At 37.5% G+C, this 24,943-nt stretch overlaps 1 protein-coding gene across 8 annotated transcripts in view; it reads left to right on the top strand.

The window, feature by feature from the left end:
- lpp (LIM domain containing preferred translocation partner in lipoma) overlaps nt 1–24,943 on the top strand; it is a 135,709-nt gene that overhangs the window by 1,892 nt on the left and 108,874 nt on the right. For 4 of the 8 annotated variants that reach the window (XR_001960267.2, XM_018669887.2, XM_018669886.2 and 1 more), the window contains 2 exons: nt 2,857–2,928; nt 18,891–18,936. The gene's annotated coding sequence lies outside the window, so the exon portion shown is untranslated. Of the gene's footprint in view, nt 1–2,856; nt 2,929–4,417; nt 4,571–4,920; nt 5,063–13,793; nt 13,814–18,890; nt 18,937–24,943 lie in introns of those variants that run through there. The other 4 variants (XM_018669888.2, XM_051077374.1, XM_018669891.2 and 1 more) reach the window with 4 other exon arrangements.

A 24,943-nucleotide genomic window follows, 5' to 3' on the forward strand; every position in this document is an offset into this window, starting at 1 on the left:
GACATAAAGCGTAGCGAAACGTGAAAAACAAGTTTCACTTTCCTCTTTAAAAGACTAAATTCAAACTTTGACTTAGATGTGAATTTCAAATCAATAACATCAAGGTCCCCTGAGAGTGCTGCCATCAAACTGCATACATCTGCGTCGCTCTAACACATTTTTGACTCAGGCAACATTAAACGGAGCTGTCTTTAAAATCTCTGGTTAAAAAGGACTCGTTTGACAGCGCTGATGATGTTAAAGTTAAAAGATGAGTGCCTCAGATGCCTTTGAGCCCAGGCCCCCCTGGTAGGTTTAGTCAAGTTATTCTCCTGTTTGTGTTTCTTGGTGTATTTTAATGAGGATGTCCTTTTCTGAAAGGAACAGTGGCAGCAGTTTCCCAGGCTTGAAATGCACAGTTTTAGAGTTGAGCGAGATGTCAGGACAGTGGGCTCTCAGAAAGCGTCACCTGAGTGAGTGTCACTGTAACCAGAAGCTACTGTGAATCTCTCTAATATATGGTAAATGTGGTCTACCAAAAATTGGGGCAAGACCCACTGTGTTTTTGCCTTTCATGTATTACTACTACATTTGAGTCATGGTGCTGAGTATCTGTACAACTTGCTACTTGAGAAATGGGTTAAAATCATTTTTTTATTGTGCAGTGTATGGAATATTTTTCCATCCAGACAGTAAAAAGGGCCTTTGAAGATTTCAGAAATACCTTTCAGGATGGTGGTAAATGTTAAATGACCTGTGTTTTTCAGTGATTGCTAGGTATTTATTTTTGCAATACTTAATGCTTATTTCTGTGGCTCAATGATAGTACATTAGAGGCACAAAACAGGGGCAATGAACCACATAGAATCATGAGCTGGTTAATCAGGTAAAACCCTGACACCACATCTGTATATTTCTCAGACAGCCATACATGTTCTTTAGTTCTCCACAGGCAGCCTTTAATATTAATGTGCGGTGGGTCAAAATTTCAGTGACTGATCCAAGACTCTTGAATACCACAAACCAATTATGTTTTATCATGTTATACGGAGTTACAGGACCTACTGCCAACAGAAAAATATTACAGAATCATAAAAGTATATGTTTTTTTGAACAAATGACTCAATCAAACCAACCAGCCCCTATGACAAAACACAGAGAGCCTAACATGGACATGTCAGTGCCTGCTCGAAATGTCTGCTGTGCTCTCAGGTAGGGGTGTAGTTTGCAGGATGGTTTTGCACAACAACACTGCTGACTGTCTTGTTCTTAAAAACGTTCTACATGACAATTCATTGTCCTGCACAGTACTTCCATATTCCTAATTTCACTATCTATTGAATTAATGATATGTGTTAAGGGCTGTTCCTTGAACTCACTGCACCTTGCAACTGGTGCTCAAAGTACAGGAGTACATTCTCTGAATTAACTTGATTTAGCCATTTGTCAGACTCCTTCTTTTAGTTTTACACTAATTACGTTACTTACACTACTACGTACACAGCTTGTTTCCTTCCCCTAGCCTGCTGCACTTAACTGTCAGTTTTACAGTTAAAGAAGTGTGGAAATAAAAAGTAGTATAGCATTAAGGGAATTTGTTTTGCAGTTTTGTTGCATTGTAGATGTATGCATCATGTTTCTTAAAACAGACTATGCCATTGCATCAGAAACCACCTGCCAGAGTGCTGTCTCACACAGTACACTCCTTTCCTGTATTTTACCAGCACATGAAAGCTTCGTCTTCATTATTGTGCAAATCAGATTAGCAAACAGCATGATATAATTATTAGACACAAACATGATCAGTTAGAGTAATGATCTAGTCAAAAACCACAGTAAATTACTACTGCTAAACTAAACCACACTGAAACAGCTCATAATTTGATTCAGTGTAATCATTTAATTTATCAAGTAGAATTACATTTTTTAAAATTACACTTTCTCAAATATGAGGATTTGCTGGGTCACTTTGACAAAGTACGCAGTGAAGATGTTATGATGGGCTCTTAAAACAATTGACAGGCATTTTCACTGATACATGAATCAGATAGTAAAATAAAGCTTTAAAATTCAGGCTGGTGTATTTTATAGAGCAAAGAAATGCAGTCAGTGTTAAAAGATCAAAACATTTTTTTGCATAGTACTTTTCTATATAGATATCAATCATTAAATGCTGAAGAGTTACCAGGACTGTACTGATTCTGAAACTGAGACCGAAACTGCAATACAAACGTCCACGATCTCATATTGCGATGTGGGAAGACTGAACTGCAATACACCCCTGAAAAAATTTTGGTCTGAACCGAACTAAGGATTTTGAGGATTGTTGCACCCCTAAGAGTTATAATAGTAGGTTGATACTTACTTGAATAATGTTAATAATATTGTTGATAATTCCATTACTGCTGCTCTTGTGCTGAAATACAATGTTTCAAAAGTGTGCTTTACATTTAACTAAGAATTAAAGATAAAATAATTGTTGTATGTTTAATTAGTACTAAGTAACACATTGTTGCTATGACTTGCACAGCAATCTTTAATAGTTAGACTGAAGTGAATATTTTCTGTAGTGTCACAGTGTCAGCATTGTTTTCCCTGCACTGTCGTTGCAATGAAGTATTACTCCAACAGTGTGACAGGTGCCTGGTGAAAAATGACAGACTGAAATTTAAATGGACAACTTACACTCAGGTTCATACAAGATTTATAGGAGCCTGAGCAAGGTTCATCTGTCTACTGATGAACGACAGAGTCAAGAGAAAAAGTTGAAGCCACCCACTTACCATATTGGTGTGGCCCTTCACAGCACAATTACAGTTATGTAATCCATTTGAGTAATAGAGTGTTTACTCAGTCTTTATTTCTTAATCTCAACAGATTTCAACATACAGTAAAGGGCATCGCTGTAACAACTTTCCAGAAATCCCATACGTCTAGAGAGGAGAAAAGGTGAGACAGCTTTTGCTGTACTTTGCTGTACTTGCACTTTCTCGTATATTCTGTGTTATGAGCATATTAACTTCTTATTGCTGTAATATCTTGTGTATCATTTGCAAAGCAGGTGTAATATCACCTTTATTCAAACTGCAGGCCTTAATGCTCAGATCTGATTTTGCTTGTTATATTGTCACACCATGTGTTGTAGTGTGGCTAATACAGTGCCCCGAACTGACCCGCCACACACCTGGATGATCATGCCAGACATGTGCAAGAGCAAAGACCCAGCACAGTGGGTGCATGTTTTATCATCATGTTATTTCCACAGGCTAGTAGCTGGGTTCACTGCATACAATGCTTTAGCTCATCGTAAAAAAACACTCCTTGTCCACAGCTGCTTCTTTTATTTAAGTGTTTCATGTTATTTTTAACATTTTACCATTTTCACCTGGTAATGTTTAGTGATCTCTTCTTATATGCTTCCAAACATGCAACAGTCACTTATTTCAGTTTGGCTTTCATGTCAAGCAAAAATCCAAAAAACTGTAGCACCTCACTTTTCTTACACTGGTCGCCTCCATCGCAGCTGTCTTTTCTCATCTTTTCTTAAGTACCAGTGCAGAGTATTGAAAAATGCTGCAATCAGAGTCATGTAGAAGTTACATATATTCTGATATTATTGTTCAAACTTATTTGACATTATTACACATCAAGTTTGTTCCAGATTTATGACTAAATATCCCAAATTAGAAAATTGTAACAATGAAGGAACATTAGCAGAAAAAGCACAAACTGTGTTTAAATGCAAATAAAATAAACATATTCTCTGTATGTATGAACATGTCAGACTTTCAGTCCCCTGATTGCTGTCTGTTCCTTTGGGATTTGGATGAAGTGGGTTGTGCTGTTTAAGGAAACGAACACTCTCACGTGTTCCCAAGTTGCTTTTCAATAAGATTGCAGTCCAGGCAGGGCGGTGTAATGTTCTCTCTTAACGGTTGTTAATATTACTGTGATCTCCGCTGACCCACGGCACCCACAGAGGAGTAATCAGGCTTTAATTATACGTCCTTAATCACTTGAAGACAATCCGGGTGACGAGACAGCTTCTCACGGTAAATGGGCTATCTTTACCTTCTAATCTGACCCTGGTCACCTGATGACCAAAAAATAAAGTAAATTATGTCTAAAATACTGCATTATTTGCAGTTTATTGAGATTCCCATTTACAGTTTTAAGCTAACGCATTTTCTCTCCTTTAAATTTTGGCTATTTACTCTTAATAGGCTCACAGTGTTACCCATCTTAGGTCAGAACGAGCTCAAACCGATTGTGAAAGTTCTCTACAATCATCATTATTATTCCTAGTGAAAGGTATGCACCACAGAACTGGCTCAGCTGAGTGACTCTGGCTCACAGAGTATGGCATTCCAAGCTGAAAGCAAACCAAACTGATATTGCCCTCAATACTGTCTTCATATTTTCTCCATATTTGGAAATGTTTACCTCCTCATGATGGTTGACAGAGGTTGGAAGAGGGGATGTGAGTCATTTCAGCTGCATAAGGCTTTCTAGGGGTGAGAGGAGCCTTCCAAGTGACTGCCATTTAGTGAATCTAGCAGTTTTCTGTGCTTCAGTGATCTAAAGAGAAACTGTGAGTATCATTCTGTGCTCAATTTTTGTTGTGTTATTTTTAGTTTTAGGGTAGCATGTGTGTATATACTGTGAGAGAATGCAATTTGTTATTGTCAAAATTGCTATGGATATAATATAAAATAATATAAGTTAAATTAAAAGAAGCTGAATAATGGTTCAAAAACTGAATGATTGCCCAAGCTGTTTAAGTATAGACTGCTTGTGGGAACTTGTGTCACTATTTGTCACTGCTTGATTGAATGTTTGAGAGATGTCATTGCTATTTCCTTGCATCAGACACACAACCAACACATAATGTTCCCGTACATCTCTGCAAGTATGGAAAAGGCTGTGAAATTGATTTTGACTGTTCACCAGCTCACCAGATATTTTCGGAAAGTTTCTCAAAAGTTGGGACTAACTCTGCACTGCTGTGAGAAATTTTGTGACCACCAGACTGATCTTGTGTACAATTGTGTCAGTCAGTGATATGAGGAGGTTCGAGAACAAGGTGAGAAGTGCACAAATCGGTTGTGTCTGACCGACCTGAATAGATATTTTAGGGTAGAAATTGTTAAATAACCTTGTGTGTTTTCTTGTAGGTGTCCTGTGGTTGTGTGTGTGTGAGTGTGTGTGTGTGTGTGAGTTGGGGGCAGCTCAGGTCATTGAAGAATTCTGGTTTTGCAAACATCCACTCTAAGTGATAGCTGCACCTTAACAGGTCTGACCTTCCTCCCGGCTCTTACTTTCACACTTCAAACATTTAGTGGCAGGTGCCTTCACAAGTAGAGGGAAGACGTAAATGATTTTCCTTAGCTCTAAGGGCTGATGCTGCTGACTTTAGTGATGGTGTGATTATCTAATTACTTTTATCTTTATAGTATGCTGGGACTGTATCGGGTTTCAGCCTTGGAGCTTGTTTTCCTGTTAGTGTGTGTCAATTGTTGTTTTTTCATATTGTTTTATTTGATAGTGACTCATTCATTTTTTATACATTTATCACTGCATGTAAGGTGTTATGAACTATTTACTGTACCTGCTCATGAAATAATGCATCAACATATTTTCAGCCATACTTGACCCTGTCTTCCCTATAGTTTTCATAATACTGACCAATTCTCACAGAAAACTGAACGTCATTACTAGACAGCAAGAAAACAAGGACTCACTAATGAAATGATGAGGGTCTGCCGATGGAGAATTGTTCGGGTTTTCAGTCGGTCAGTCCATCACTTTGGTCCAGGCAAGAACAGATTATGTCTCTTTTTAAATTGGATTCAAGTCTCTGAATGTGTTGAGCATCTGAAGTTTTGTGTGCATAGAAGTGCATGATTTTGCAACAGTCTTACATGTTACTGATATGACTGCTAATGGTGGTGAGTGGTAGAAAGATATTACTGTGTAATTAAACTTTATGGAGTAATTTCAATCTTCTGACTCTCCTCTACTTGTGCTACTGTTATGTATTTGTTCAATAATTGTCACTTTTGTCCGAACTTACCACTATTTAGCAAAATTTACAGTCTTTAAGAGTGCTATATGTAAGTTTTTATTATACATAGCCAATGATAACATTCACAGGTGTTTAAATACCAGTCTAGAAGAGATGTTGTGAGTTCGGCATCAAACTTAACTTTCAAGACAAGAGCTTGACAAGAGCTGTGGAAAGCAATGCCAGTGTTAACTCTTGCTTTTGTTTCTGTTCTTATCACTTCTTTTCTTTGCCGCTAATGTGGTTTGTTGCTGCACCGGATGGTGGTGGTGATAATGGTGGAATGCCAAGAGCTTCAGTCATTGTTGTGTTTATAAGACAGGAGGTTGAATATGCCTTCTGAACAGCGCTACTTTCTCATCCTCTCATGTTGGATTGAGGTCAGACTGGATGCTGCAGTAACTCACTATCGTCTGGGGCTAGCTGGTTAGCATGCTAACGTCAGTAGAATGAAAGAAGTGATAGAAATAGAAGCAAAACAATAGTTAATATTGATGTTACTTTCCACTGCTAGAGACAACTCAAGTAAATGTGGCAAGTAAATGAAGGAAGGCTGATTCTGAACTCGCAATGTTTCTTCTATACTTATAAGTAGACAGCTGTTGATGCTACCATTAGCTGTGTAATATAGCAAAAACTTACTTTTAAGCAATGTAGCACTAATTATTTTATAGTAACCATCAAAGGTAATCATGCTCTAGCTGTTTTTTAGAAACTCTGTTTCTTTACACTGACAGTATCAAGAACAATTTAGCAAGCACTTTCCTAATAACTGTCAACAAGAATGTTTTGAGAGAGTTCAGTGGCATTACCAGTTTAATAAGCAGTGACAGATGCTGATCGTAGTGCTTCATCAGTCTCTGGCGACATCTCCAAGACTCTTAAAATGACTTAATCTGGTCTCATTCTGATTTGCTGTTCTTAATTTCAAGATGCTCACATCCCCCAGATTGGGAGAGATGGTATGTTTTCAAGACAAATCTTCCAAATGAATCTCGTCAACAAATTAAGGCATGATTAACAAGAGCAATTACACTGAGGATCCAACTGAGCTGAGGAGAATCAAGTTAAAGTGGAAGAGATTATCTTTCTTATTAAGGAGAATCACTTTAAGGGTTTGATTACTTTCTGTTTTTGTGTTTAACTCTTGATTACTCTCTAACTAATGACGCCTTCTGAACAGCTATTTTTTTCTGAACCCTTGAGAGTTTCAGAGTGCAGATGGAGCACTGAGATTGTATGTAAACATGAGCCTTACAGGTCCTGTTTTGACATAACATTGAGAGAACAGACACATTCTACATGGCAAATGTGGATTTTGGATTTTCTTCAGGTCTAAATTATTTTTTTTCCCTCTTACCCAGTAAAGCTGGACAGGATGAGTCAATAAACAACAATCTCAGACATATTATTTTACAATATGTTTCATGGCTTTGGCTGGGTCCCTCCTCAGTGTGATTTGGCTGTATGCCAAATCAACACTGAGATGGTGGCCGTTATTATGTTTGAACATAAATCATCACCTCAGTTTAAGGTTTTCGGCACTTTGATGGAGGTTTGTCTCAAGAATTAGCCTGCATTTATCGTTCCCTTTCCCAATACAAAAAAAAAAAAAACAAAAACAAACAACCTCTGCATGATGTCATGACCATCCTTCATGGTTGGGATGTTGTGAGATTTGTGATGACTTGTCAACAGCCCCCAGTAGACACTTTATATCATAACTAAAGAATTCAGTTTTTATTTCGTAAGGATGAAGTATCTTTTGCATTTTTGTCTCAGGAAAGTTTTCATTCTTGTTGTAGAGCCCAGATTTCCCTCTGGAAAGGTCTCATATCACTGCCAGTAAACTCTGTAGTTCTGTCTGTCAGTTGCTAAGGCCTGTGGTCGTTTGTTATGTGAAGATCTCTCAAGTTCAACTTAGGATTTTTCCTCAGTTTGTCTCACTTGGCCTAATGTTAAATTTACAACAAAATTACCCTTTGATTTAAATTTCTTCGGTTACTGATCAGTTAAAGAATTTCATAGTTTCACAGTAGGTGTAAAGACAATCTAAGAAAATTTACAATTTGTGCATAAATTTTTGTCCCTGTAATCAACTATGGACCAACTGACCAACATTTAAGCTTTTTCCTGTTGTTTATTCATTTGAAAACCCTATAAGAACTAAAGATGCATGTTTAGTTCATTTGCCGATGCTTCCTACCTTTTATAATCAGACAGATTTTGATGGTTTTTGTCTAAAAAGAATGATTACATGTTACACATGGTGTCACTGATGATAATTAATGAGAAAAAGCCATCTTTGATACATTTAGGATGCTCCTAAACATCAACAGCCACTTTGTAGACTTGGTGAGCTTTGTATGAAGAACAGAGCAGGCAATCTGAAAGGAAATATTTCTCTCTTTGCAGTAGTGATGATCTGTTGAAACTATTAGGGTATTTTGTGGATATTTTTTCTGCCCTAGTAGCCAGTGCAGCTGCATTAAATCAATTAACATATAAAGTTTCAGTTTTGTCTCTCTTGCATGTTCTCACCTGTCTTTATCCCCTCGTCTCTCTCGAAATTCCCATATGTCATCCTAATATTAGTCCTTATTGATAATTAGTAATTTCTGATAGTTCCTGCCACATCACATACTGCTATCTCAGGAGCAGGGACTTTTTGGGAGTCAGAAACCATGGCATAGAACCCAAAAATAGAACTTAATTTTTTCCTGATGAAATCATGGTAAAATTTCTGAGTTCCTGAAAATGTTCCTGGAGTCTCAGCAAAGTTCCTGCTTTTGAAAAGAATCGTTGCGTTGAGTCTGATTCCTGGCACCCAACACCCATCATTTTTCACTTTCAGCTCAGTGAAAATTTCTCAACACTTTCATTACTAGTAAACGACAGTAATCTTTTACACTGTCCTAATGGTAATAGTTCCAGACAGCGGAGTGATTGTGTGCCAGAAATGACATTTTCTCTGTGCCCCTATCACTTAGAATCAGATGCCACTAAATGATTAATCTCAGATTATGCAGAGGCTTGAGGCTAATGGGACACTTTACACAATGTGACTGATACACTTGCCTGGCATGTAGCGACAGATGCTAGCCTCTAAAGACGGTCAAATTACTGAAGCATGTTGTTGGCAAAACACAGGGCCATTAATAATATGCCAAAACATATAAACTGCAAACCACATAAATCAGATTAGAACAACAAAAGGATGAGGGAAGTCAGTGGGTCATGGTTAGTGTTACAACTTCAAACTGATTTACCCTTGAATATCAACACAAAGTAGTGAAATTGACATATATTTATGAGGTAAAGGTCATCAACATTGTGAAGTGCCTGAAATTTCAAAGAACCTTCATAGATTGAATTTAAACTAAAACCACTGGTGGTAAATACTAGATTTGATTTTACTTTCTTGACTAAAAAAAATTGCCCCTTAAAATGTCTTCATAAGACATAGGAAATGTTCACTCTACAAAGCACCCTTGACAGAAAAGTGAGACTGTGAATCATCACACACAGCTGTAATGGGACGTCAGCTATTATCAGGGAAGAGTAATGGGTTAAAAAGAAAATGAGCCTTTAAACCCGGTGCTGTTTGCCCTCTGTAGGAATTCTACACCCATTCTGATTTTACCTTTTAATCTGGCAGGGGGTTCCCATGGTCTTGATCAAGAGAGGACAAGGAAAGGTAGACTACTAATGCTTCGGACAGATGAAAAGTGTTGAAGTGGTCAGTAAAATTTGATGTTTCAAGGTTTCAGTTTTGGGGAAGCTGTTAGTGTAAGAGCCTAGAGCTTTGGGCTGTTTGTGATGTTTAGACAGTGGTTAATTGAGAGGGAAGCGTTCTGATTTTCCGCTACATCAGACACAATACTTTTTTTCTTCTGCTGTAATTTTATTGTGTCATTTTAACTGTGAGTCACTGGTGTCGGCAGCAGAAATTTTATCCTATCACTCTTTGAAGGAGCTTCATTACAGAGCTGCATTTATCAGTCTACTGGCACACTGTACGTGTGCATATTTCACGTGGCTCATTGGCAGGATTAATTGCCAACAAGTCCCCTGTGGTTCAGGAATGCAATTACCTACTGACCCAAATCATTCTCTTGGCTGGAAGTCACTGTCTCTGCTCTGGCACCGTTACACCTGGGACTGAGTCTTCACACATAACCTCACACTCGCCCCTCGATGCATTCATAATTCAAGGTGGTGTCTGATTTTCATGTTTGTGTGATATTCAGAGTGTCTATGCAAAGTGACGGCTTATTTATCACTCCTGAGACCATTTTGTGATATCTCTGTGTAACGTTCAGACATTTGATGAAGATATCCAGTTGCCCTGTGGTTTACATGTTGATATATGGTTGATTCATGTTAGCGTGGTATCCTTTTTCAGGAATACATTGACTATAACTGCTGCAAATGGGACTTTCCTGACTCTACATCTAGAGCAAAGAAAACTCTATAAACCAAACCCCAGCCATAAACTTAAGAAGTCTCTGACTTTGCTAGTTATTTTCGAGAGAGATTTCAGGGTCTGAGGTTGGGCGAGACTGCTTAGTCAAAACTAGTGTTAAAGCTACTCGCAAACTATTTTAATAACTGTTTTTTCCCCATGCCAAACATTGTGTGGTTCCAGTTTCTCAAATGTTTTTCTCTTTTTTATGTAACTGAAAATTGAATATCTTGAATATTGGACTGTTGGTTGGAAAAACAAGTTAAAACAAATTATTTTGAATAGATCAACATGGATTCTGGAAAAGTATGATGAGCATTCTCCACTACTTTTGGATGTTTCACAGACCATACTAATCGACAAAATAACCTGCAGAATAAATGATACAGAAAATAACTGTTAGTTACAGTTTCAGTGAAAATGTGTAATGTGTGGGCTTTAACAACTGAGGGAAATTAGAGACACACTATGTATTGTTTGTTCTTGTCCCCAACATAAGCCAATAAAACAACTGATTGAGTGGTTGATCAACAGAAAATTATCTGCAACAGTTTTGATGAACAGTTATTAGTTTAAATAATTTTTTGAGATAAAATGCCAAAAGCTCCTGATTGTTAGGGTTGCCTTAAACATCTCTTGGTTTTGAATTGTCAGTTGGACAAATCAAGAAATTTGATTACATCATCTTGGTCTCCTCCAGCACAGTATCCCTAGAAATACCATCCATATTTGATGAATCTGCACTTTACATTTACTGTCCTGTGCCAGCTATTCTGGGGTCGAATATCGTTGTTGTTGTTTGGCAGTGGGGTTGCATTTTTCACACTTTTCTGACGTTTCATAGACCAACAGAAATACATGTTGTTTAGAGGGCTGACAGGTGATATTTGTTGTGGAACACTCACCTCAATCTGAATTCTTTCCCTTGTATTGCCTATGATGTCAATCATACTGATTAACCTATATTGGATTCTGAGCAGGACATAGAAACAAACAAAAGAAAAATAAACAGCCAAGGCTTAACTAACCCATTTATGTATGGTGCTGTTAAGAGCACTAATGCAGTAAGATTTAGACATTAAAGCATTGCTAATGCTATTACAAGTGTATAGAAAGAGGTGGAGGGGACTTCCATATACTGTTGGTTTGTCACAGCATAAAGAGAAAAGCTTCTTTGTCGCTCCACATGTGCATTTACTTGCACTATTCTCATGTCAGATATAACAAAAAGGGGGCTAAAGGTTGTGGTCTAGGTCTTAGTGAATCTGTTTCATTAATGGATTATCCAATTGTATATGATGTAGCGTGCAGTATGGATCAAGTGCCATAGTGCAGCCACCCTCAGCATTGACACACAGTCTGTACACTATACATGGCTTGCTTGTTATTTGAGCTCTCTGCTGTCTTTTTTAGGCTGCTGTGGGGTTTAAGCTGAGGGTGAGAGGAACCTTACGTGTCAGGTTTGAGGTCACTTGTGTTAATATCAGACAGATCCAGTACATTAGATGCATTCCCTAATCCCTTAAATCCCTACGCTGGCCCAACTTTTATTTGTTGTAGAAGCATTGAATTAGGAAGGATCATACAAACCAAAAGTCTAGATGTGTTTTGCCACCTTTCTGGGATTGTACTGGTTAGCCAAGAGCTCATGGATGTGCAAAAGTTACAGTTTTTCTGTTAATGATAATAGCATTGAGAGGTATGCCTCAGGCATTTGTTCTCCCACACTTCGGCATGGGATAACAACTTGTAGAGTAACTTTATCTCTAGGTAGCTAAAGAGGGGTGTTTGTTTTTCTCTGGTGCATTGCCCATATTAAGCTCCTGTGGTTCTGTCCACCTTGAGTTCATTTTAATGGTTGGTGGAGAGAGGATTGATTTTTTTTTTTAAACAAACACAGAAAAATAGACACATTTTGTACTTTTGTACTGTAAAAGTATTTGCTCCAAAGTGTGGAGATACTTTGAATTAGTGTGTTTTCAAAAGGCTGCCAACAGTAATCTGTTAGAATTGATTGTTGTTTGCTTTTGTGGCCATACTAGTGGCATGGTTCTGGGGATGGCAGTGGTGGTTTGTTGGTTAGCCTAGTGCTTTGGTCCAGCCTGAAATGTCAACAACTATTTGATGGATAGTCGGATAGTCATGAAAATGTTTTGTCACCTTAGGATGTGTCTTATTGACTTAGGTGATTTTCTGACTTTTAATCAAGCACCCTAAGAAGGTAAATGATTTCAAATATCTAGAGAAATATCTCAACATCTATGTGTTGAATTGGCACAAAATATTTCACAGACATCCCTGGTCCCCAGATATTGAATCTTCACGTGGGGTCCCTCAACTTTTACTTAAGCACTAACATGAGATCCATATTTGTTGTTTTGGGTCAAATTTGTCAACAACTTTGGTTTGGTTATTATCTCGGTGAGCATGATGGCACATCAGTGTTAGTATTTACCTCAGAGCATCGCTGCTCCTACACACCCTCACAGAGCTGCTATCATGACTGTAGACTCTAGATTAAATGATATACTGAAATTGTTTTTGACCAAGTTAATCATACTTAGTGCACAGTTTGAGTGCTTTGAATTAGCATAATGTTAATTACATACATTTAAGTTACATTAGTATCTAACTGCAGCAGTTCTGGTGTTCATGGTGAGATCCATGCTGAGCTCTTTATGGTGAAAGCAGCAGAAGGACGATGAACACAGTGTTCAGAAAGTCTCCTCTTTATGACACTGTCATAAATCATGGTAAATATTAACCCTAATCTCTGAGTAGACTGCAACACTGACAGGGGCCTCAGCAAATATGAATGTTTTTGACAGGACCACTGATTCTGTGCATTATGGATTATGGATGGTGTTTCTGTATGTGCTCTCTGTAACATCAATACAACTCATGCAGACAAAATTATAAACCGATGTATTGTATTGAGATAGAACATTATGGTCTGCATATCCACTGTAAGCACTACACATGCATGGACTGCATTTGCATTAAAAGTGCAAAATCCTGAAAGGGACATGAAAGTATACATGGTACTCTGCAAGAGAGCCCACAAGCATGTGACATTTTCACAGCAAGCAGCCCCGACAGACTTATCAGGAGCACATGTCAAAGCCAGTGGACTCTGGGATGGGTCATTGGGGCAACTGGCAAAGAGGAAGGAGTGCTCATGTGCAGACATTAAACATGTCATAAATGGTTACAGTAGTCGATGCTCAGGCTTACAGTTTGCAGCAGGTATACAAGGACAATCAGGTGACCAAACTGGAAAATCAGCAGGCAAACGGCACAAACAGGTAACAGGAAAGACTGCATTGCAGCGACAGCAAGACAATATAGACCTGGGTAGGCAGGTGATGGTGTCAGGTGAAATTCAGTGGAGGTAAACTGAGGGCAGGTGGGAAAGATTTAGTGTGGAAATTTCCAGAGATGTTCCAGTGTTGCTCATGGACTGGGGTGACCAAAACGTGTGTTTGTATGTGAAGAGGATTTTAAAGTCTGTGACTAGATGTTACCAGCGGAAATGCACCTTGGGAGTTGTAGTTAATATCTCTCACTATGATTATGATGTATCTTAGATTCTTTTTATCCAAGAACCAAATCTTTTTTAACACTCACCTAATATTGTCTGTGGAGAAACTGAGTGGGACCTTTATACATAACTATACCCATTTTGCAACCCTATAACTGACACTGTGTGGCAGGATATTTAAAAAAATAGTTCCAACTGGGCAACAAGTGTGAACGGACTAACAGTCATAAAAGATGTAAACAAGCCAGTTTAGTCAGATTAGCTTCCATCTTGTTTTGGAGGGAAAACAAAATGTGATCTTATCCATAATGTCACTAATAATCCCTAATGCACAGGAAAGCCACCAAGTTGAAACAGGAAGTCGGGCTGTAAACTGTGGTGAATGTTTCTAACAGATAGTTTGTGTTGTAATTTTACTGTCAGCTTTTGTTGTTGCTACCTAACAAATTGGACTGACCTGCAGGTTTGTTTGACTGCTCGTGCTCAATACTCTATTGGACCTCACTTTCTGGCCTGTTTGAAATCAAAGCATGTTCCCTGTGGTGACTCTACCTCATGGCATATTCATTTTATTTATTTATTTATTTTTTTTTGTCTATTTTGTTGAAGTTTACCCTTCTTCACATTCCCAGCATGTGTTGACTAAGAGGTCAGTACAAAGGCCTACGTAGAGTAAGGTGTATTATTTGTATTTTGAATTCTAGTGGTAGGAGATGAAAATTACAGGATGGGGAGTCTTCAGAAAATTCTATCCCTCATGAAACTGTGTATATTTACATCTACAAGAGGCATAATCAAAAATTCAAACTGGGGCTATGAAAGTCACTCTGCTGCGTTGAGCGCGGGAGTCTGTTCCCCTCTAAGTGAGATGCAGCTGTATTCTTGGTCCAGATGAACCTCTCATGGATGGTTAGCGGGTCAGATATAAATCAGATAAGCGTCTTGTTTCCTGACAGGTGTATTCCCCACGCTCCAGTCTGCCCTCAGGCACATTCCTGTAAGCCCACTGGTATTGTACTGTACTTAGTTCAGACAAGGTAACTAATTTAATGTGAACATGCCTTTCACTTTGCTGCGATGCTGTAAAGAAGTGGTTATAAATATACCATAAAGCCCAGGGAAAAGGCCGAGGTGTTTTCAGGGATATGTATTTTTCATTGCTTTGGTCAACCTTTCCAGGCTGTATACATTAAGGCCCAATCAAACTCTCCATTGTAGGAGCACTTAGAAAGCATGTGTCCACAGAGAAAATGGAGCCAGTGCTCCTCAGCTTTGTCAGATCTGTATGACAAGAGGGTATGGGTCAGCCATTGTAAGAGGGAGGCATAATGAGTATTCAAACACATATAGTCTATAAAAACAGTAGAATGATCCAGAGTGCGGCATGAAGACGGAGGTTGGAAGAAGGATGTGATGCATGAGCACTTGTTTTTAGTCTATTTCCAGCCTGTCCATCATAACCTGATGAATAAAGACCTTTTCAGGGCCTAAATTACATTTCTTTGAGAGATTGTGGGTCTTTAGAATAGTGTTAATGGTCTAATGTACTTGAATGATCACTTGTTTGATAGCACATTACTCTCATCTGAATGTCTAATGGATTTGATAATTTGAGTATTTAGCTCATTGTGTTTTTTTCTTCCTGTGGACTACAAGACAGAAAATAGTTTAACCTAAGTTATCTTAATGGATTTGGCATTGAATGAAATTGGCTCATTTTATTTGACTGTGAAAAAAATATGCCTGAACATTTCTGAGTGATGGCAGATTCTTATGAAATGCCTGTTTAACCCGATTTAATCTCTGTCTGAAGGAAATACATGGTTAATAAGCTGCAGTGGGGTAAGGTCACACACAACAATAGAAAAGTAGACCAGGTTCGCTTGTGATCGGCACAGTATTTTGAGAATGAGCACGGAAAAAGATGCTCATCATCACTCCAAACTTGCCTGAGAATCTTTTATATTTTTTAGTTTTGACCAGTATCAAATGAATCCAGTGAATGTTATGTGTATATCCTGGGTTAAATAACCTGGTGTAGAACAACAAGGCTTAGTGGCCATGGTTTGAATGCCTTGCTTAAGGTTGGGGTGGTAGTATATGTCAAGTTCATATTTGATTGCAGTAGATTTATGTAAAATCATATATATTTTGATGTAAAATGTGGAAGTGAAAATATTTCCTGCTACAGGCCAGCCTTACAGGTACAGTTCTAGTACCAGCGTTAGCAAAATTATTATTCTGTTTATAATTTATTGGTTTGGCAACTGACAGCCACACACAGAGCCATGAGCCCCACTGACGTGTTTTCCACCATTTCTGGCCAGATCACCAATTACACAACTCCTTTTCAGCTGGATACTTCCCCAGATGTCTTAGCACAGAACGTGCTGAAACTCTCTTGTTTTTGTTTGGATCTGTAACTCAGAGACAGCAGGATCAATCACATTTAGTGGACAGGTTTCAAGTCCCCTACTTCCTTGAGATGTTTTTTTTTTTTGGTGGTTTGGTGCTACTGCTGTATATCAAGTTTATGTTTTCTTTTTTGTTATGGTTTTTGTTTTGGTAACTCACTTTCACTCGGATTTTGTAGCTGGAGACAAAATCATTGTTAACACTGGATTTCTATGATTGTGGCTATTTTGCGTTTGTAGAAAATCTGTTTATGGTGGTAAATGACTGTTGCCTGTATTAGGAAGATTCCAGGAGTGAATGTGTGCAACTGCAAGTGTGTGTGAGAAGGATGGAGTTGCAGAAAAATAACATTAGCACTCAGTAAATCTATCCTGGGTGTGTAAAGGTATAAATAAAATATCCAACCCACATAGCTGTGGTACACAATTTAAGTTGATGGCAAGACAAGCAAACAGGAAGTGAGGCATATTTCTCAAACACTTACTGTAATAAGGTCCCCAGTTAGCTGTTACTTTCTCAGTTAGCTGTGTATGGGTAGATGGCACAATAGTTCTGGTGTATGGAAACAGCAGAAGTTTGACCTTGACGGTTATACTTGAGGGAGAAAGCTGATGATGGTGTTTTCACTATTTTGTGCCTTTGGTAGAAAATAATAGCCAAGAAAGAGTTGATGGTTGGCTCTGTGACATATTGTGAAACAGGACATTGTCACTAAAAGACGTGTTTCTGTCAGTTTTTGATGTTTTGTCAATAATACATTAAAGTCTATTTACTCCCTTTGTATTGAGGTGACAGCAGAAGCCCTAAAATATCTCAGTGCTTCTGCTAATAAAACTAGAGGTATTTGAACAGCTACATACCACTGTCTTTTTTGGCCTTTTCGAGTGGATTTGGGTGAGCTGACCTTTTTGAAATGTGTTGTCTGCAAGTAGTCAGTGATTGTGTTCAGTTCCAGTCTTGTGTATATAGATATATAACATGTATTTTACATTTACAACTGCTCTGACAGGTTTCCTTCCTTACTAGTTTATTACTACTTCATTTACTGATGTGTCGCCCACTGTCTGTCGTCTGTATAAATAATAGATTCCTGTAGAATTTAAGATGTATTTAATATTTCAGTATTGAAAATGTTTTATTTGTCACCTGAACTATATACTCAGTTTTCTTATTGATTAATTTATTAATTATTTTTTGTACAGACAAAGACATTCAGTTTACAACGAAGAACAGAAAATCAGCTTAAGGTTGAAAAGAAGAAAATATGTACACTCTTGTCAATACAAAGACTAAAAAAGAAGAAAAAAAAAGAATTAGAGTAGAAACTAAAACTGTTTTCCAGTAACAATATTTAAACTACTCAGTAATTGAGACTGCATTTTGAATGGAATCAAAGCGTCAGACTTCATGAAATGACACTAAGACAGAGCTTGTTCATCATCATCATTTCCGTGGAGGAACATGTCCCCAATACCTCAGCTGCTGGTTACTTTTCCTCCACGTCCCGGCTACTCGCTGTGCTTGTGCTAAACAGCGCGTCTGAAAATAAGGAGCATCTGCTCGAACAAGGAATGCCACTTCAAGCAATACTTGCTCCTTAACATTAGCAGTGTAAAGAAACTGAAGAGAAGTTGAGAAAAGACTTAGTTGTCAGTTGCGTGTTCTCAAAACATTGTTTTATACTTGCAAAAAAAAAAACAAACAAAAAAAAAGTGAAGGAGGAGGCATGGATAACAATTCCAAACTGGCGCCCACCAGTAATTATGATGTGAGTACAAAGAGATTTTTGCCATTCTAAAGGGAGAAGGGAAGTGTAGGTGTATTAATTCTTATTCCTTCCTGCTTCCTCGACTTGGAAGTTCAGATTTAGAAAAATAGACCCCCCTCCCTCAAAAGAGAAGAAAAAACAAGAACTGTCACATTGACTGACGCCAATCGTATGTAGCATCTGTGTTCCCACTACTGCTCCCCATAGTATATGCCACACTGTGGCAATGTGGGAAACTGACAATGTCAATTTATCAGAACAAAAGCATTCCTCAGCAAGAGGAATACACATCTTTGGGCCCTGGAGACAAAAATCATTCCACCCCCACCCTTACCTGTATCTAAACAGAATGTAGGACATTCACAACACCAGAAATAGAAATTTCAGTCACAATTATCATTCTTGAATTTATCCCCTGCAGTCAAAAGTTAGTGTTTCACTTTAGGAGTTACTGTTGCACTGTAATGCTAACTTTCTTAAAGTAAACAGGATGAAAGCCACGGAGATGAATTACACACCTAAACAACAGCTTTAGCCCAGGATCGGACAGTTTAAATGAACTGATCCAGATCCATTCTGCCCTAAATGATTATCTGTTTCTGAAACTTAATTTTCCCTTTATGTATGAGCTGTATAATTATATTGTTTTTCTTTTCAGGTGTCTGATCCTGTAGTCCCCACCATCACTTAGTGTTAACATTTGGGTAAGTACTCGACCTAATTTTTCTTCCTTTCCACAACAGTACTGTGTATTCTCAGAGCAGAGCGACCTCCATGAACCATCTTTTTTAAATTTCATTTTATTTACTTCCCGTTCTTTCCCCACACAGACAGTATGTATATTTTCCCTTATTAAATAACTGTAACTGTTTGGCTGGTGGTGAGAGTAAAGGCAATCTGTTCTCATATATGGATGCACATCTAGTTTTGGTGAAAGTTCACTGTATTCTAAAAAAAATATTTTTCATAATCCCACCTCTCCCACACTTAAATAATTTAAAAAAAGATCGGTATTGTTTTCAGTATTGATGTGATGTTCATATTTTTTAATTTTCTTTAACTGATGCAGAAAATCAGAAGTGTGCAACTTTTATATGTTGCTCTGCCTCTTCTATGTGTGAGTGTTTGTGTGTGCTGTTCATGCTTGCTGACAAATACTGTGCAAAAACGTCAGGATGGGTAATTAATGTCAGTGATGGCCATAGAGAGCTATGCAGACATTTAGTCTGTGCAGCACTATATAATAACTTTTGTAAATTAATACATTCCGGTTAAATTATTGTTCAGATTTTAAAGATTCCTTTGTGAAGTCATCTCCTCCAGATTTAAAATGTAGAGCTGCTTGTTCTCTTGTTCTCGAGCTGGAAATGAGCCGTAAATTTAATGCACGTTTGCTGTAGGCCCAGATGAGCTTTACCACATGTACAGGATAAAAAATTGTGTATTTCTGTGATTATGATAATTAGAATAACTCATATTCACTGCTTTATTGAATATTAGGCAAAAATGCCAAAATATTTTATATTACATTTTTGAAATTATTTGGTTATTTTAGGAATTTATGGCAAATTCTTCCTTTAGTTTTTGTCCATATTATCTGTACCTCTATTCAAAGATTCTGGCATTTTAATAATTACAAAGACACTTATAACCTTAGCATCCATATTAGATTATTAGAGTTTAAATTCTTCTGCGTAGTCAGTTGCGTCACAGAAAGTTGGCTAAAAGGCAGCAGGTTGCCTTAATGACGTACAGTAAGTGTTCCCATGATACATTCTTGATTTATTCAATTAACCTTGGTTATGAGAAAAACAAGTCATGTGTTTTTCTCATAACTGTGGGAAAAACAGTAGCCCTTTTAATCAAATAAAGCTTTGTCTAGTTTACTTTCTCTGAGTTCTCAAACAGACCTAAGCCAGATATTTTCTGCTTCATTAAAGTGTTCCTTTAGTCCCACTGAAGTTGCCTTCAGCATAGAAAGTGATTTATAATTCAGTGTTTATTTTGACTAATTATTTGTCATAGCACCACTTCAAGACTAGATGGATTTGTGGCACATTTTACAGGCACCTGTCTGGGAATGTTGGAGTAGTGGCTAAAGAAATACAGAAATACAAGAAATTCATATTAGATTTCTGTAAAACAGCAACAGACACTGGTGACATAACTGCCTAGCACACCACAATTCAGATAAATAACAGTTAACCCTCAAGGTTGTTTTTAGGTTGCAAATATTGTCAGCTACAACTGAAATATGACTACTTAAAGGTCTGTAGGTTTGAAAATAAAAAGAATTTAAAGCTTGTTAATAATGAAATATGCTTATAGACCATATGCTTTACATTAGGTTTGCATTTGGTACATAGGTTTAGCCTACAATGATTCTTTGTCTTTATCTGCTAATTAGCTGACTCTTTGTTGGCGTTATTTCTGATAAGCTGCTGAGAACTCCCTTAACAGCCACATCAAAATTGTGTTTGCATGTCCTGATAACACTAATGGTCCTTGCTATAATTGATGCAAGATATAATTTCATCAGTGTCTTAGTCATGCTTGTGTGTTCTAATTCTAATGGAGCTGTGTAGACTTGATTTTTGTGTTTGGTCCTTTTATGCCTTTAGATTCACTGCACTCAGTTGTTTGCTTCTGTGATATAGATGTATCTATATTAAACACACACATAAACACAACAACAGAATATACATTAAGTACTATAAGACGGTCTAAACTGTAAATGTAGATGCTGAAATTAGAAAGCTCTGAGGTGTCTGTGCTTACCAAAGCATGCGCTGTTGGTGAATACCAAAATTTGATTTCTGAAACAGATGGTAAGGTGCTCATAAGGGAACCTGGGCTCTTCTCACTGAATATGAAAATGTTGAACAGGTGGTGCAAGAAGCTTCCTTCCTGCCACAGCTTTCATTAACACACTTTTATTCTTCTAGTAATAATAAGTTTATTCGTGCCCTTAGAGACATGGGGCAGACAAATGAGCTGCCGCTTTTTCTTTCTTTTTTTTTTTCTTAAATAGGGAAAAATGTGGCAAAGTAGTGTCCTTGTTATGTGTTAGACACAACCCTCTCCACCAACATCACTAAAAATCATAAAAGACACACATTCACTCCACAGTGTGAGTATGTTTTATGATTTTATACCATAACTGTCCAAAATCCAGTGTTTATTAGATCAGGCTACGTGACACTACTGTGCAGTCTATAAATGTGGATGTGTTTATCTCTGTCAACCATATACTTACTAACTGTCCCACTGCAGCAATGACCCTGCTTGAACTTAAAATGTCCTGTCACTGTGACAGACCGCCCTGTTCCCTGTTTCCCTTTTTTAGAAAATTGGTACAAGAAAATTTTGCAGTTAAAATCCATTAAACCAGTGCAACTTAAAATGACAGTTTGCAGCTGTTAACAGTCATCAAAACAACGAAGACGACATGATAGAAATAGAGCATTCATGTTTGTTTCATGGATTAATGTGAATGAAAAAAAAACATGGGCTGTAGCATATAGCATTAACTTATGGCATGTTAACATTCACATAATGTTCTGGGCCTGTATGTTCTAGCTAGACAGCTGTTGAGTATTTACCAGCTAAGGCTAGAGGAATACTTCAGATAGACTTTAGACACAGCACATCAGTATTTTAATCGCGTTTATTCAGGTTCCCTGGAGCATTCAGAGCAACTAGAAGGACTTTGCCCTGTCAGTCTGTCAAACGATAACGTTAGCCAATGTAACGTTAGCTCAGCAGCTAAAGTGGAGGCTGAGAGTTGTCAGCAGGATAAATTGAGATAATATCTGATACTTTAAGCCCCGTCATGACTTAGCAGTAGTTTGACATTGTTACTATAACTTAGCTTAATCAGTAGCTCTTATTAGCTTTTATTAGTCTTTCATCATCACTTTTGAATGTAATCACTGTGATAATGACAAGCTAATGAAAAGCTCATTTGAATGATCCCAGTAGAATAGTTATTAAATGTGAACTACAGTACACTGGTATGGTTTTTTAGATAAAGATTGCTAATGCTTTTTGTTCTTCAGGTAAAGTACAAAAAAAATAATAGTGGCACAGTTGAGTGAACAGGGTGCATTTTCTCAGTCACCAGATTTTTCATTCATATTTTTATAATTTCATAAAAAATTCTAATGTCTTCAATGTAATTAAAAGTGAAACATAATATGTCCAGTATCAGTTGTTGTATAATTTCAGTATGATTTTGCAGCACTCTAGGTGTTAGGTGCACAGTTTGACAGTATTGTTTATGTTCCCTTTGGGAGGAGTTGAGCACTAAGCCGTTTATGGGCCCATTTCAAGATTTAATATTTTATTGCTATTTCAGCATACCTGATAGGAATTTTGCTCCTGTGAATTCACATTAAACAAAACCCCCTTCCCAGGCAAACCTGCCTCAAACACCATGTTACATTTGGTTGTATTAACCTTAATAGCATCTCATAGATACATTATAAACAGTGACTTTTAAATGCAGTTTGCTGTTTATTTCCTTTAGCAACATGCCAATCATTAACATCTTTTAACATTTACATCAGTGTATTATTTAAAGATCTGTGGTAGTGTTTTTTTTTTTGCTATTGTGTTGTAGAAATTTGCCATGGAAACTATGGGCTAGCATTCCCCCAAATTTTTCTCATTTGCTCTTTTTAGATTTGCAGCACAGTCAAAAATTTTCAGAGAACTGAGAGTGCAGATGTTCAGTAGTAGAAGAATGAGTGTGGTGTAGGTTTATTAAAATTTATTAAAATTAAAATCTTAACATCTCAATCTAAAGTCAGAAGAGTTCCAGGTTTATTCTCTCAACAGAGCATTTACAGTGCAGAGTTGTTGTGCTTTGCAGTAAAGACAGAAAGGTGAGTCGTTGGTCGGTGAGCAGTATTTATATTGATCCTGCTTGACCTGTCTGTCATCCTTTTGAAAACTAAATTATCAACAACACCACAAAGTGCTAAGCTTTTCAGGAGTTGCTCACAGTGATTTTTGTGAGAGTGTTATATTTAAGAGGATATAATAAAGCTGTTTATTCAGTGAGGTTCAACATTTGAGCATAAAATAATGAGAACAGTTACATAGTGAGGGCTCAACCCAACTAAAAGCATTTTAGCCACCAACCTTATATACCACAGCTTTGTGCATACATATATAGATACATGTAGCGATTCATACAGTGTGTGCAGCCTCTGATTCATGAGCAAAATACAGAGCACATGCACATAGATACATGGGTTACATCAGTAATGACACTCTAGATCAACGCTTATCTTAATGGTAGAATGACACTCTTCACTCAGTAGTTTAGTTTCATCTCTCAGTCAACATTAAAGCATCACAGCAAAGGATTGAGTGGGACCACCTTACATGACTGGGCCTCAGTGAAGCTGTAAAATTAACTTGCCAAGGATGGTTCTTGGTTTCTGTGTTTGTTTGGATGTCCTGGCTCACAGTTTGTCTGTATGGGCCAGATTCTTGAAGCACACATCAAAACGACGGATGACTAGCGGGGCTGGCTGCCAGCTGAATTTCAAGAACAGTTTAGCTTGACTGCAGAATTTAAAATGCTTAACTCTTTGTTGGACTTGGACTTGACTAGAGCCATAGTCAAATGGTAGGGACTTTATGTGAATGGACAAATCCTTCAGTTTTTGCTGGACTCTCGGGATGTACCAGGGAAAATATATAATGGCTTTCTTTTTTTTAAGGAAATTGTGGGGTGTTTTCTCCCATTCAATAGCCATACATTTCATTCTTACCTAATACCATATTATCCTGTATGTAAAGCAAACATCTTTTGAGTCCTTACTCTCGATTCATACTGTTCCTCACATTTTCCTCAGAGCTTTTAGAACCTGATAATCTCAGCAGCACAGTGTACACGTATTTGGTGTTAAAATAGCTTTCAGGACTGAAAGAAAAATCCATGTAGTCTTATTCAAAATAGTTTGTTTGGTGTTAGCTTACAGTGCAAAACATCACCTGTAATGTTCTCAATTTTTCTCTTATCCAGTCAATAAAATATAGTCATGATAAAGTAATCTTGAGCTTTTAGATCATTTTGTTTAGTGTCTCACATTTTCCCATAAAAATTCAAGGGCACTAATGTATGTCAGACTTTTTTCCTGGCTGTGTAGAGCCTTTGCTAACTGAAATCCTCAAAAAACCCAATGTTGCTGTATGTTCCATGAGTCCTACTCTGTTGTGGGAATTAAACTAATATACTAGAGACATTTCATGATCAAATTCAATATTTACAGCAACTGAAAGCTCTAATTTTCAGCAATAGAGTGTCTTGTTAGGCATCAGCACATTTAAACTTGACATGGTGTGATCACAGTGACAGCTCAAGTGTGGCCTGACTGGATGGTCCAGAACAAATGATATACAAAAACATTCAGAATAATGCTGATGAATATTGTACTGTTTATTTACATGGTGCCTGAAGTGTTTTACATTCATAAGCGCTGCTTAACAAAGACCCACAGTTGCTCCGTTGTGGCGTCTTTTATCATGGGATTGTGCACCTCATTAATATCAAATTTGGCAGATTTGGATGAATAAGGCTGACAGTGCAGTGTCACAGGGGTAATCTTTCAGTCTTCTTTCCCTTTTTCTTTCCTGTCTGCTTAACCTTTTTTATCCTTCCTCTTATTCTCTCCCCAAATACACATTACTATGGAGTTT

This window comes from Lates calcarifer, linkage group LG17, assembly GCF_001640805.2.
Source record: "Lates calcarifer isolate ASB-BC8 linkage group LG17, TLL_Latcal_v3, whole genome shotgun sequence".
NCBI classification, from domain to species: domain Eukaryota; kingdom Metazoa; phylum Chordata; class Actinopteri; family Centropomidae; genus Lates; species Lates calcarifer.